Below are 15,079 nucleotides of genomic sequence, written 5' to 3'. Positions count from 1 at the left end.
GCCTTATAGAAGCCTTTCAAATTTATGAGGTTCCGCTTGTCAATTCTTTTTTTTTTTTTTTAAGATTTATTTATTATATATATACATTGTAGCTGTCTTCAGAAGCGGACATAGGATTCCCATTACAGATGGTTGTGAGCCACCATGTGGTTGCTGGGATTTGAACTCAGGACCTCTGGAAGAGCACTCAGGGCTCTTAACCACTGAGCCATCTCTCCAGCCCCGCTTGTCAATTCTTGATCTTAAAGCATAAGTCATTAATGTTCTGTTCAGGAAATTCTCCCCTGGGCCCAATTATTCATGGCTGTTCTCCACTTTCTCTTCTATTAGAATCAGCATACCTAATTTTATGTGGAGATCTACATGGACTTCTGCTTTGTACTTGGAGATAAGAATGGGTCAATTTGCATTCTTCTACATGGAGACCTCCAGTTGAATTATTGTCATTTGTTAAAAATGCTGTCTTTTTTCCCACTGGATGGTTTTAGCTTCTTTGTCAAATGTCAAGTGACTATAAGTATGTGGGTTCATTTCTGGATCTTCAATTCTATTCCACTGATTTACCTGCCTGTGTCTGTACAAATACCACGCAGTTTTTATCACGATTGCTCTGTAATAAAGTTTGAAGTTAAGGATGATGATTCCCTCAGAACTTCTTTTACTGTTGAGAATAGTTTTCACTATTCTGACTTTTCTGCTATTCCCAATGAATTTGAGAATTGCTCTTTCTATGAAGAATTGAGTTGGAATTATGATGCAGATTGCAGTGAACCTGTGTGTGTGTGTGTGTGTGTGTGTGTGTGTGTGTGTGTGTGTGTGTAATATATATATTTCCTTCCAATTCATGGGCATGGGAGATCTTTCCATCTTCTGAAGACTTCTTCGATTTCTTTCTCAGTTATTTGAAGTTCATGTCCTACAGCTCTTTCACTTGCTTGGTTAAAGTCACACCAAGTTATTTTCTGTTTTTTTTTTTTTTTTGTGACTATTGTGATGGGTGTTCTTTCCCTAATATCTTTCTCTGATCAATTATCCTATGAAGTAGAAAAGGTGTTTATTTGTTAGAGTTAATTTTATATTCATACTTTGCTGAATTTGTTTATCAACTGTAGTATCTTTCTGGTAGAATGTTTGGGGTCCCTTATATATACTACCATATCATCTGCAAATAGTAGTATCTTGACTTCCTCCTTCCCAAATTATATCTCACTGATCTCCTTTTGTTGTCTAATTGCTCTGGCTAGACTTTAGAGTACTATATTAAATAGTTAAGGAAAGAGTGCGCAGCTTTGTCTTGTCCCTGATTTTTATGAAATTGTTTTGAGTGTCATTGTTTTAAAACAGGGCTATTGATATTTTGTTAGTCTTGTATCCAACCACTTTGCATATCATATGTAAATAAGAATATGCAGATAATACCCTTTCTAACTTGTGTGTCCTTGATCTCCTTTAGTATTCTTAGTTTTCAAGGTAAAACTCTAAGTAGAATGTTGAATAGATATAGAAAACTTGAACAAACTTGTCTTGTTCCTGATTTTACTGGAATTACTTTGACTTTCTCTTCATTTAATTTTATGTTGGGTATATTTGGCGTTATTATTGGTATTATTATTACTTCATTATATTTAGATATGGTCCTTGATTTCCTAATCTCTTAATGACTTTTATCATGAAAGGGGTATTAGATTTTCTCAAAGACTTTCAACATTTAATGAGATGACCAAAGAATTTTTGTTTTTCATTTTTTGTTTTTGTTTGTATATGATTTCTTTCAGTTGTTTTATATGGTTGGTTATGTTGTCTGGTTTTTTTTGCATCTTAAACTGTCCTTTCATATCTGGGATGAAATATTTTTGATTTTATTGAATGATCGCTTTGATGTGCTCATGAATTTGGTTTATAGGCATTTTATCAAGACTTTTGGATGTCTATTCAAAAGGAAAATTGTTCTGGAATTCTCCTTCTTTATTGGGTCTTCATGTTGTTTGTATATCTGCATAACTCTGGCCTTATAAGAAATTTTGAAATAATTTGAGGATTGTTTGCATTTCCTAGTCTATGAATATCTGATAGATTTCTGTGCTAATATCAGATTTTATTTGTTTGTTTGTGTTTGTTTTTACCTTTTGTCTGGTATTATTATTATTATTATTATTAATTATTATTATTATTATTTGGTTTGAGAGGCTCTTCATTTCTGCATCTATTTTAGTAGTGGATATAGTTCTAGGTAGTTTATCTTATGTTGATTTAACTGTGATAAGTAGTACCTATCAAGAATATTATCAATTTCTTCATGTTTTCCAATGTATAGATTTTAAAAATATAATATGCCATTATGATACTCTGAATTTCTTTGTTGTCTGTTGTTATTTTCCTTACTTCTGATTTTTGATTTTGACATTATCTCTCTGTATTTTAATTATTCTGGATAAGCATTTTTCTATCTTATTGGTTTTCTCAAACAACCAATTTTTTTGTTTTACTGATTCTTTGCATTGTTCTTGCTTCTCTATTTTTTTATTTTTTGAGTTTAGACTCCAGTTTAATTATTTCTTGTTGTCGACTCTTTAAAAGGTGCAGTTCTTTTTTGTTGTAGAGATTTCCTGTGTGCTATGGTAATACCTCCACATGTCTCTGGATGGCTTTTCCTTCAATCTCTGATACACACTTTGTCCCCATATTTCCTTTTGACAGTTATGGATTAAAAATTTGGAGATGAGTGAGTGGCCCCATCCCCTTAACTAGAGCCTTGCCTAACCTCTGGGTATGGTTTCTACAGCGTCTTACTCCCCTTTCTTGGGCATTTAAGTTGATCTCATCCCCCTTGGGTCTTGGGAGCCTCTTGCTTTCCTGGTATCTGGGACTTTCTGGTGGCTATCCCTAGTTTCCCATCCCCTATTGCTACTCACCCCTGTTCAAATTCTTGACCCTTTATATATCATACCCATCTCCTCCCATACCTGATACTGCTCCTGTTTTTCCCTCCCATTCCTCTCATCCTCCCAAGTCACTCCCAACCTCTACCTCCTTGGAGTATTTTTCCTGATTTTACAAAGTACAGAAGCATCCACACTTTGGTCTTTCTCCTTCTTGAGCTTCATATGGCCTAAGAAATGTAACTTGGGTCTTCTGAGCTTTTGGGTTTATATCCAATTATCAGTGAATACATACTGTGTGTGTGTGTGTGTGTGTGTGTGTGTGTGTGTGTGTACATGTGTGTGTGTTTTGTTTGTTTGTTTGTTTGTTTGTTTTTTTGTGACTGGATTACACCACTTGGGGTGATATTTTCTAGTTCATTCCATTTGCCTAAGAAATTCATGAAGTCATTGATTTACTCTCTCAGTAGTATTCCATTGTGTAAATGTACCATATTTTTTTATCCATTCCTCTCTTTAAGGACATCTTGGTTCTTTCCAGCTACTGGCTATTATAAATAAGGCTGTTATGAAAATAATGGAACACGTGTCATTATTATATGTTGAAGTATCATTTGGGTATATGCCTAGGAGTGGTATAACTGGGTCCTCAGGTAGTACTATGTCCAATTTTCTGAGGAACCTATAGACTTATTTCCAGAGTGCTTGTACTTGCTTGGAATCCCACCAACAATGAAGGAATATTCCTCTTACTCCACCTCCTCATCAACATCTGCTGGCACCTGCATTCTCCACCTTAGCCATTCTGACTGATATGAGGTGGAATCTCAGGTCTGTTTTTAAAGTATAACTAATACTTAGATTTAGTAATGTACTTTTATTGAAACTATATTAGTGATATATCACAACTTAACATTCATAAATTGCAAATCATGTTCCTGACAAGACAAATGAAGCATTGAATTTGGAATATATTTATTAGAAGTGCTAGAGTATGTTCTGTCTATTAAATAGAAAGTCTATTGTTTTCTGGTCTGGTGCCTTGTTCTAGGAAGTCTTCGAGTTAGAGTTTTAAACAAGTAATTTACATATACTCTGTTATCATTTGTGTAATTATTCTCATGCACCTTACCAGAGCAGATATTCTTGTTTTATATTTGTAACACTGCAGGGTATTTGTAAAAAGAAATATATTAAAATTGGAAATATGTTATAGTCAAAATTTTACTTTTTACTCTCTTATATATAGCTAAAATCTCTGCCTTTAGTTAACTTTGTCAGCAATCATCCCTTTACTTTGGAAGCAATCAACCTCCTTCCTATGAGACTAAGAAGCCAATGGCTATAGTGAGTTACTGTAGTTATTATGTGATTGAGTATAAAAGGTAACTACCAAAGATCACAGAAAAGGAGTCGAGGGTTTTAAGAATATTTTCAAACTTCCAAAACCAGCCAGACCTGCTGGGCTAGATAGCTCTATGTCAACTTGACACAAACTAGAGTAATCAGAGCATACTAACCAATTATTGAGAAAGTACCTCCATAAGATAGGGCTGTAGGAAAGCCTGTAGGGCAATTTCTTAAATAGTGATTTGTGTGAGAAAGTCCAATCCATGGTGGATGAGACCATACATTAGCTAGTTGTTCTGGGCTTTATAAGGAAGCAGGCAAACAAAGCCATAAGGATCCATCCAGTAAAAGCATAAACTATACTCATCTCTTGCCTCTAGGTTCCTTCCTCTTTGAGGTCGTCCTCTGACTTCCTTTGGTGATAGACATCAATGTGTAATTATAAGACAAATAATTTCCTCTTCAAGATTTTTTTGGTCATGGTATTTATCTCACAAAAACTAACCGTATCTAGCATACTTACCATTAAAATATTGCCTAGACATGAGAGGAAATAAACACTTGAAATAATAGTAGCATGTATTCTCAGAAGTAAGATTTGTTTGACATTTTGCTTGCCAGAAGATAACAAAATTCACACTGTGTGTATGATTAGTAAAAGATGAAGAGTCATTTCTGCTAAACAGGAAGAAGATTAAAAAGGTTTTATTTAGATTAAGGGCCAAATTTTTTTCAAGAATTACGAGAGTACATACAAATATATATTTGTAAATTTATTTCTGTAATGGAAAAGTAAATTTGTAGCTTATTTACTGTTGACTTTAAGTCTTATTAACAAAATAAACCATGAAACACTTTATCTTTAAACAGCACTCGAAATTCTCAGCCAACATTATATATTTAAGCATAGATTTAGTTCTATGAATTGGAGACTGAATTTTTCATTAAGACTTTTGTTTGTTCATTTTAATTCCAACCTTTCTCTTCTAGTGAACTGACTGGTGAGTATATTGCAAGAACAGATCAGAACCTGTGTCCATTTGTCCTTCTAATCTATTTCATGTGAAAAGCTACTGTACAAGCTATAGAAAGAGAAATCTAGATACCTAACCAATGACAAATCCCTCCACCTACTATCTGTTGTACCTGCAATATGTGCTGAGAAGCGGGTAGTACTGAATTTGTAAGAGTGGCCAACCAATGTTTAGCTTATATTGAGACTCACATCATGAGAGGCTGCACATGCCTTACAGGGCCTGGATGGCCAAGTGTCAGAGACCACATAAACCAGGGAACTAGTATAGAACCAGCAGACATTATCTGTAGAAAAACAGTCATAATTGTAAGCCTCCATCTATTCCCTCCCCACGGAGATTGGGAAACCTCATAAAAGATAGAGAGGAATGAAAGGAGTCAGAGGTGATAGAGAAAAGCAGAAGAACTTGGCCCACTGCATTAACTTAAAAGAACTCATAAGCAGAGTCTGAAGTAGAAAGGATGAGGCCTGCATTGGTCTGCTCCATGCCCTCTACATATCTGTTATGGCTGTTAGATTGGTGTTTTTGTGGGACTCCTAAAGTGTGGCTGGGTATCTCTCTCTCTCTTTTGCCTGCTCTTGGTACTCCTTTCTTTCTGTTGGGTTGCTTTGTCTAGCCTTAATATGTACCTTATTTTGTCCTGTTTGGCTGTCATCTGTGGGCTTAGACTTTTCAAAACCTTCTTTAAATAAGAGTTTTAACTTCTGGGAAAACTACCATCTCTCACTTTATCTAAAACTGTACTATAGAACAATAGTGATAAAAAAAAACATCGTGGTATTGGTACAGAGACAGGTAGGTACTTCAATAGAATAGAATTGAAGACTCAGAAACAAACCCAATCATCTATGGTAACTTGATCTTTGACAAAGAAGCTAAAAGCATCCAGTGGAAAAAGACAGCATTTTCAACAAATGGTGATGGTTCAACTGGCAATCAGCATGTAGCAGAATGCAAATTAATTCATTCTTATCTCCTTGTACAAATCACACGTCCAAGTGGATCAAGAACCTCCACATAAAACCAGATACACTAAATCTAATAGAAGAGAAACTGGGGAAGAACCTAGAACACATAGGCACAGGAGAAAATTTCCTGAACAGAACACCAATGGCTTATGCTCTAAGATCAATAATTGACCTCACTAAATTGAAATGATTCTGTAAAGCAAAGGATACTATTAAAGGACACGAGAGCAAACACACAGATTAGAAAAACATCTTCACCAACCCTACATTCAATATAGAATAAATATCTAAAATGTACAAAGAACTCAAGAAGTTAGACTCCAGAGAATCAAATAACCCTTTTAAAAACATAGTGAATGCAATGAGAAACACCTAAAGAAATGTTCAACATCTTTAGTCAAGGGAAATGCAAAATCAAAACAACCTGAGATTTCACACCAGTGAGAATCTAAGATCAAAACTCAGGTGACAGCAAATGCTGGCGAGGATGCGGAGAAAGAGGAACACTCCTCCATTGTTGGTGGGATTGCAGACTGGTACTATCATTCTGGAAATCAGTCTGGAGGTTCCTCAGAAAATTGGACATTGAACTGCCTGAGGATCCAGCTATACCTCTCTTGGGCATATACCCAAAAGATGGCCCAACGTATAAAAAAGACACGTGCTCCACTATGTTCATCGCAGCCTTATTTATAATAGCCAGAAGCTGGAAAGAACCCAGATGCCCTTCAACAGAGGAATGGATACAGAAAATGTGGTACATCTACACAATGGAATATTACTCAGCTATCAAAAACGACTTTATGAAATTCAGGCAAATGGTTGGAACTGGAAAATATCATCCTGAGTGACAGTAACCCAATCACAGAAAAAGACATACATGGTATGCACTCACTGATAAGTGGCTATTAGCCCAAATGCTTGAATTACCCTAGATGCCTAGAACAAATGAACTGAAGACGGATGACCAAAATTGAAGGACCTCTTTAAAAGGGGAACAAAAACCTTGGCAGGGAAGAGAGAGGCAAAGATTAAAACAGAGACTGGAAGGATTCAGAGCCTGCCCACATGGCCCATACATAATTAGACAAGATGGATGAAGCAAGCAGTGCAGACCGACAGGAGCCGGATGTAGATAGATCCTGAGAGACACAGCCAGAATACAGCAAAACAGAAATGCCAGCAGCAAACCACTGAACTGAGAGCGGGACCCCGTTGAAGGAATCAGAGAAAGAACTGGAAGAGCTTGAAGGGGCTTGAGACCCCTACAACAATGCCAAGCAACCAGAGCTTCCAGGGACTAAGCCACTACCTAAGACTATACATGTACTGACCCTGGACTCTGACCTCATAGGTAGCAATGAATATCCTAGTAAGAGCACCAGTGGAAGGGGAAGCCCTGGGTCCTGCTAAGACTGAACCCACAGTGAACTAGATTGTTGGAGGGAGGGTGGCAATGGGGGGAGGATGGGGAAGGGAACACCCATAAAGAAGGGGAGGGGGGGGAGGGGGATGTTTGCCCGGAAACCGGGAAAGGGAATAACACTCGAAATGTACATAAGAAATACTCAAGTTAATAAAAAAAAAAATTGTCAATTGAGGAATCTCGAATGGCTGAGAAGCACTTTATGAAATGTTCAACATCCTAAGTCATGAGGAAAATGCAAATCAAAAGAACCCTGAGATTCTACCTTCCACCAATCAGAATGGCTAAGATCAAAAATACAGGTTACAGACGATGCTGGCAGTGATATCGAGAAAGAGGAACACTCCTCCATTGTTGGTGGGATTGAAAGCTGGTAAAACCACTTTGGAAATCAATCTGGAAATTCCTGAAAAAATCAGAAATAGTTCTACCTGAGGATTCCAAAAGATGTTCAACATATAAAACGGACACCTGCTCCCTTTATAGCAGCCTTATTTATAATAGCCAAAAGCTGGAAAGAACCCAGATGTACATCAACAGAAGAATGGATACAGAAAATGTGGTACATTTACACAATGGAGTACTACTCAGCTATTAAAAACAATGACTTCATGAAATTCTTAGGCAAATGGATGGAACTTGAAAATCATCCTGAGTGTAGTAACCCCAGACACAAAAGAACACACATGGTATGTACTCACTGATAAGTGAATAATAACCCCAAAGCTCATAATTTCCAGGATACAACCCACAGACCATATGGACCTTAAGAGGAAGGAAGCCCAGGTTGTGGATACTTTAGTCCTATATTGAGAGTGGAACATAAGGATTACAAGTGGTGAAGGGAGGGGTGATCACTGAAGAAGAAGAAGATGGAGGAAGCAAAGTCAAGAATTATCAGGTACTGCATTGGATGACAGAGAGGTACAGAGGATTAGGAATAGAATAAAAATATGTAGCAGTAGGGAAGGGGGAACCATTTATAGCCACTTGAGGGTTCAAGCTCCAAGCAAACGTGAGGTTTCCAGGACCAGTAGGGTGACGTTAGCTGAAATGCTTAGAGATGAGGAGATAGAAACTTTATTGAATACTTCCATTAGATAGCACAGCCCGATTGGCGAATGGGGCCACCCACCCATCTCAAAGTTATTGACCCAGAAATGCTCCTGTTGAATGGAAGAACAGGGACAAAAAATGGAGCAGAGCCTGAAGGAAGGGCCATGTCCCACCTAAGTATCTTTCCTATCTGCAGACACCAAATCAGACACTGTTGCTGTTACAAAGAGGTGCTTTCTGATAGGAACCTGGTATGGTTGTTTCTTGGGAGGTTTGGCCAGTACATGACCATTACAGATGTGGAAAATTGGAGCCAATCATCCAGCTGAGCTTAGGGACCCTGGTGTGAGCTAGGGAATGACTCGAGGAGCTGAGGGGGGTTTCAACTCCATAGGAAGAACCACATCTGCTGGCCAGACAACCAATGCTCCCAGGGACTAGACCACCCACCAAAGTGTGAACATGGAGGAATCCATGGCTCCAGACACATATTGAGCAGAAGATGGCCTTGTCTGACATAAATGGGAGTAGAGGCCCTTGGTCCTGTGGAGGTTTGATGCTGTATTTTAGGGTGATGCTGGAGCAGAGGGGCAGGAGAATGTGGATGGATGTAAGAGTACTCTCATAGAGGCAAAGGGGATCGAGGAGAGGGCAGATGTGGAATGGAGGGTTTGTGGAGTGGTAACCAGGAAGTGGGATATTTTTTGAGATGTTAATTAACAGAAAGATTAATAATTAAAAAATCAAACATGTAACTTCCTTCCAGTTCATCAATAGGAAGGTGGGTTATGAGCCTGTTTAGAAGTTGTTCTTTGTGGTGATTCCAATCTTCATTGTCAGGATATCAGCAGTCCAGTCCAATAAGAAACACCAAACATGAATCAATAGCAATGGCTCAAACCAGTAACCAGCAGTTACCACAAGGTTACACTGAATTGTGAGGAGTCAACACAAGTGGCAAGAATCAGTTGGAATACCAGCAGAAGAGAAATGTTGCAATGCTGGTGAAGATCAGCAAAGTGTTGCAAGGCAGAGCAATGCAACATAGCCCTCTCACTCTCTATATATTTATAGTCTTTCTAAACAATACCCACACCTGACAACAATAAACTCCAGCAAAACTTCATTTTTCTCTCATGTTTCTGCTTCAGCAAAACATCCTCTCACAAGACAGCTTCCAGAAAATTATCAGATTACCAAACTGAGTTTCCAAAGAAACAAGAAATTTCCATTTCAGTCATCTATTGGAGGAATGCACTTTAATGAAAAGAAAACAACAGGGAAGTTGACCTAGAGTAAAGAGGAGGTTGAGAGAAAGATGTGAGGAGTGAAGAACTGGGATCCTTTAAAAAATAATAAATAATAAAAGAAAAATATGTTTATCCTGAAAAAGAAAGGACAGAAAAAAAGATTTTTCTGGTTATTCTGTAGGTTGCCTATTGACTTGAATAATGATGTCTGTTGCTAGGCAGTAGTAATTTAGGTTAATGAAATTTCATTTCCTATTTGTTTTAATGTCTACTCTACTATGGTCCTATTCATAGAGCCCTTTCCACTGTCAATGAGTTCAAGGAGATTCACTATAAGATTCAGAACTTTGGGTTCTCTGTGGAGGTTATTGACCATTTGTAGTTTAGTATTGGGCAAAGTACGATATAAGAATACAATACAGCACTAATCACAAATATATCCAGTACAATTTTGATGAAGATGCTGTGCTTTTGCCAATATTATATTGACCACTTGTTAAAAAATCAAGTGGTCTTACCCTGAATACCTAGAACAAATGAAACTCAAGCGGATGAAAATGCAGAGCTCTCCCAAGAGAACACAACAGAATACAGCAAATACAGAGGCGTATGCCAGCAGGAAACCACTGAACTGAGAACAGGGACCCCTGTTGAAGGAATCAGAGAAAGAACTGGAAGAGCTTGAAGGATTTGAGACCCCATATGTACAATGCCAACCAACCAGAGCTTCCAGGGACTAGCCATTTTCTCCAAAGACTATACATGGACTGACCCTGGACTTCTGACCTGGTAGGTTGCAATGAATATCTAGTAAGAGCACCAGTGGAAGGGGCCCTGGGTCCCTAAGACTCAGTGAACTAGAAACAATGGGGGAGGTTGGGAGGGAAAAAAAAAAATGTTTCAAGTGGTCAAATGTATATAAGGTTAATAATAAAAAAAAAAAAAAATAAATAAAAAAATCAAGTGGTCATAGGAGTAGGCATTCACATGAAGTTACCTCCATTCCACTTTATTCATTAATGAGATTTTTAAATAGTACCAGGCTGTTTCTATTACTATAGCTATAGAGTTTAAACTTAAATCAGTTAAACCCTGAGGATAGTTCCAGTAGAGATGATGATGATGATGATGAGGATGATGATGATGATGATGATGATGATTGTTTGTTCTCTTTACATATAAAATTTAAGATTTTTTTATTTATGTGAAGAACAGAGCTAGAAACTTTATGCTGCTTACACTGAATTTGTCTATTGCACATGGTAGGATGAACATTTTTATATCATTAATCTTATTAATCCGTGGCTTTGGTAGTGTTTTCATGTTTTTTAATATTTTTCCATCTTCTTTCCCAGTGTTTTAGCATTTTCATTGTACAAAGCTTTCACTGTCTGTTAACTCAAGTGTTGTTTGTTTGTTTGTTTGTTTGCTTTTAGACAGTCATCAATGACATTATCTCACTAATGTCTTTCTTGATATTATTATCAGTTGAATATCGGAAAGCTACTGATTTCAAGGGATAAGAGAGAGAATGAAGTTGTATATGAAGTATAAAGGCTAGTACTGGTAAGGAAAGGATTACTGAAGAAGGCTATGCAATGGCAAGATAAGCACAGAATACAGTGTGGGGTAAACTAAAACTAAAGATAATTAAAAATTACATTGAAAATCATTATGCTAGAAGCTTCTTAAAATATTTACACAGACATCTAAATATTACATATAATGGGGGAAAAGACTGCCTCTATTAGAACCCAAAGTGTATACATCAGAAAGTACTGTGCTAGGAAAAGGTTACCTTTCTCTGAGTTGTTAGCAAGTGAGATCCCATGTGGCACTAATCATGACAGCAATGCTACTGGTTACCTTCCAGAAGTTGACTAATGACTCCATATATTTGAACCAAGGGAGGTGAGAAAATCAAGTAATCTCACATAGAAGCTTTATGTTTACTAGCAACTTTCTTACCACCAGGAGGTATTGTAATTTCCAGCAACATGAGAAAATGAATCATTAATATCCTAGTGAACCTTGCCAGCTATGCCAACAACTCACCTGAGGAGGCACACCCACTGATGCAAAAGTAGCAGGAATAACATGACAATAACCAAATGTATTCTAACTGGATTTAAGGCTCGTTGAAACTAATACATGGAGCTTGTTTTGGGGCCAGGAATTTGTGGGTAAACAACGCAGTATTGCTAGGAGAGACCCTACTAGTATTATTTAACAACCTCTATAAAATAATAAAGTAATTACTAAAGACTTCTCAACACTCATCGGAAAGTGTTCTTTTTGTGATAAATAAAGATTAACTTGAAGAATACACAAATTATGAAGTGTAGAAAATGAGAGAATAATAGAAGAGAGAATAGGGAATATGGATAAAAATTCTCAGACTTAAACGATCTGTCTATATCACACAGAGCTCAGTGATCATGGTCAAAGAGATGTAAAAAAGTAGTGACAGTCATTGATAAGTCTGTTACAAGGAAACTGTTTTATGGACTCAGTAAGGCATGTTCACCAAGAAACTGATGCAAGTTAAAGCAGTATACACAAGACAATCACAGACTCACTATATAAAAAGTTTTAACATGAATAGAGCAGAAGAGGACAAAATCCTTCCTTTACCTATGTAGCTATTAGTAGTTGATAACCTATGGGGTGGGTAGAGTAAGTTTTCACTGAGGGTGTATCTCCTGCACATTCACAAGCATATGAGTCATAAACTAATACTTGCTCTATTGAAAGATAAAAGGAAGACACAAATTTTGTTGGGTTTTGAACAGGAAATGGAATTGGAAAATTGAGAAAAGAAGGTAAAGAGGATCATGACACATCCTACAAAATTCTTAATAAACTAATAAAATGTGTAATAAAATACACACATAAACACACACACACATATGTCACTTCTATGTTTTCATCACCCAGTAGTGAATAGTTTCCTCTAGGGGTAAGACTGTAAAATGTTCTCCGTTTCCCATTAAGTTTTTCCTATATGGGTATGTTTCTGCTCTTGACTATGCAGCTATTTCCAGTAGAGACTGTTTCACAGCAGACTTCCTGCTGTTCTGGGTGTAATAACCTTCCCATCTATTCTGTGATATTTCATGAGTCATACATGCAGAAGTTGATATATATATATATATATGTATATGTATATGTATATGTATACATATATAATGGTCTTTATTTTCTATAAAGAGAAGCTTCTATGATGGAAGGTGAAAGTTAAATTTATCTATACAAGAATAAGATTTACAATCTACAAGGAATTATGCAAGTGACAATAGTTGATTCTTTTCTAAGATCATGATCTCATTAATTCCAGAATCCTGGCTAGGTTTATCCCTGTCATAAATCTCTGCCTTTTGAATTGGCCTTAGATCAAATTATACAGCTATTTTTGCTACCTACATTTGAATGCCACTTATCTCACCTTTATGCCTATCTTTGTATTGTGGTCATTTTTTGATTCATTGGTATTATTTCTGTGTCATATTGTTTAATTGCTTCCCTCCTTGAATAACTTTCATATCATTCTCTGGATTCATGGTAGTTAGAATGTAGGAATGATGCTTTCCTGTCCAGTTGGCTTGAAACACCTGGGTTTTATCATGTTTTTTTTTTAGTTTTTCCACTTTTTTTCCCTCCATCTTTATTAAATTCTGTATTTCTTATTTACATTTCGATTGTTATTCCTTTCCAGGTTTCAGGCCAACATCACCTAACCCCTCCCCCTCCCTTCTATATGGGTGTTCCCTCCCATCCTCCCCCATTATTGACCTCCCCTCAACAATCACGTTCACTAGGTGCTCTGTCTTGGCAGGACCAAGGACTTCCCCTTCCACTGGTGCTCTTACTAGGCTATTCATTGCTACCTATGCAGTTGGAGCCCAGGGTCAGTCCATGTATAGTCTTTGGGTAGTGGCTTAGTCCCTGGAAGCTCTGGTTCGTTGACATTTGTTGTTCACATGGGGTCTCAAGCCCCTTTAAACTCTTTCAGTCCTTTCTTTTGTTTTATCTTTTAAGTATGTGGTATGTTCAAAAATCGGGCCCCATCCTCAACCCTTGAGGAGAAAACAATATATGTGTATCTCATTCATACATATTGTTTTGAAAGTCACTAGTACTATCCTTCTGTCTGTTGTATGGTTGATACTCATATTTGATACTAGGATTTTAGTTAGTCTATGCTGCCCATGCCAAACATTGTCAAACAAATACAAATAGTCCATTTAACTATTTAGGTGTGTCATGTGCGTAGAGAGAGAGAGAGAGAGAGAGAGAGAGAGAGAGAGAGAGAGAGAGAGAGCCACAAGATAGGACAATAAGTGGGGGAAGCAAATTAAAGAAATAAAAATGAGGGAAAAAAGTAAAATTATTTATGTTATCAGATGACATGGTGTCATATGAGAGATCCTACAGTTTCCAACAGATAACATCAACTTCAATAAATCAATAGAAATAATCAATAATTGCAGCAAAGTGTCAGAACAAAAATATCAAATTACAAAAATGAGTGGTCTTTCTATTCAACATCAACTAACAGAGTGAGGAAACACATCAAAGGCACACACACACGCACACACACACACAAACACACACACACATTTATAATAGCATATAACAATAAACTATTTTGGAATAACCTAACAAAGTAGGTGAATGATGTCTGCAATGAAATCTTCATATCTCAGAAGACATGGTGAAACACGCTAGATAAGAAAATCCTGTAAATCATAGAGGGCCAGAAAAGATTTCCAACAGTGAAATAAATATTGGGCAAAAAGTATACTCTAGAGCTTACAATTCCATATTACACCATATATTTAGAGCTACTATAATAAAATGATATGGAACTGGTGCAAAAAGAGACTTATAGAACAGTGGGATAAAATAAATGACCCAAACACAATATAGTCATATCCAATATATGACAAAACCAAAAAAAAAATGCACTGGAAAGAGACAACATCTTCAAAAAAAGACAGACAGAAAAACTGGATAGGCACAAGCAGAAGAAAGGATTAGACTCCTAAATATCATCCTATACAAAAATTATATCTTTGTGGATCAAGGACCACAATTTTAAACCTGAAAAGTT

The sequence above is a fragment of the Rattus rattus genome, chromosome 1, assembly GCF_011064425.1.
Source record: "Rattus rattus isolate New Zealand chromosome 1, Rrattus_CSIRO_v1, whole genome shotgun sequence".
Classification (NCBI taxonomy): domain Eukaryota; kingdom Metazoa; phylum Chordata; class Mammalia; order Rodentia; family Muridae; genus Rattus; species Rattus rattus.
Note: the sequence above shows the minus strand (reverse complement) of the source record.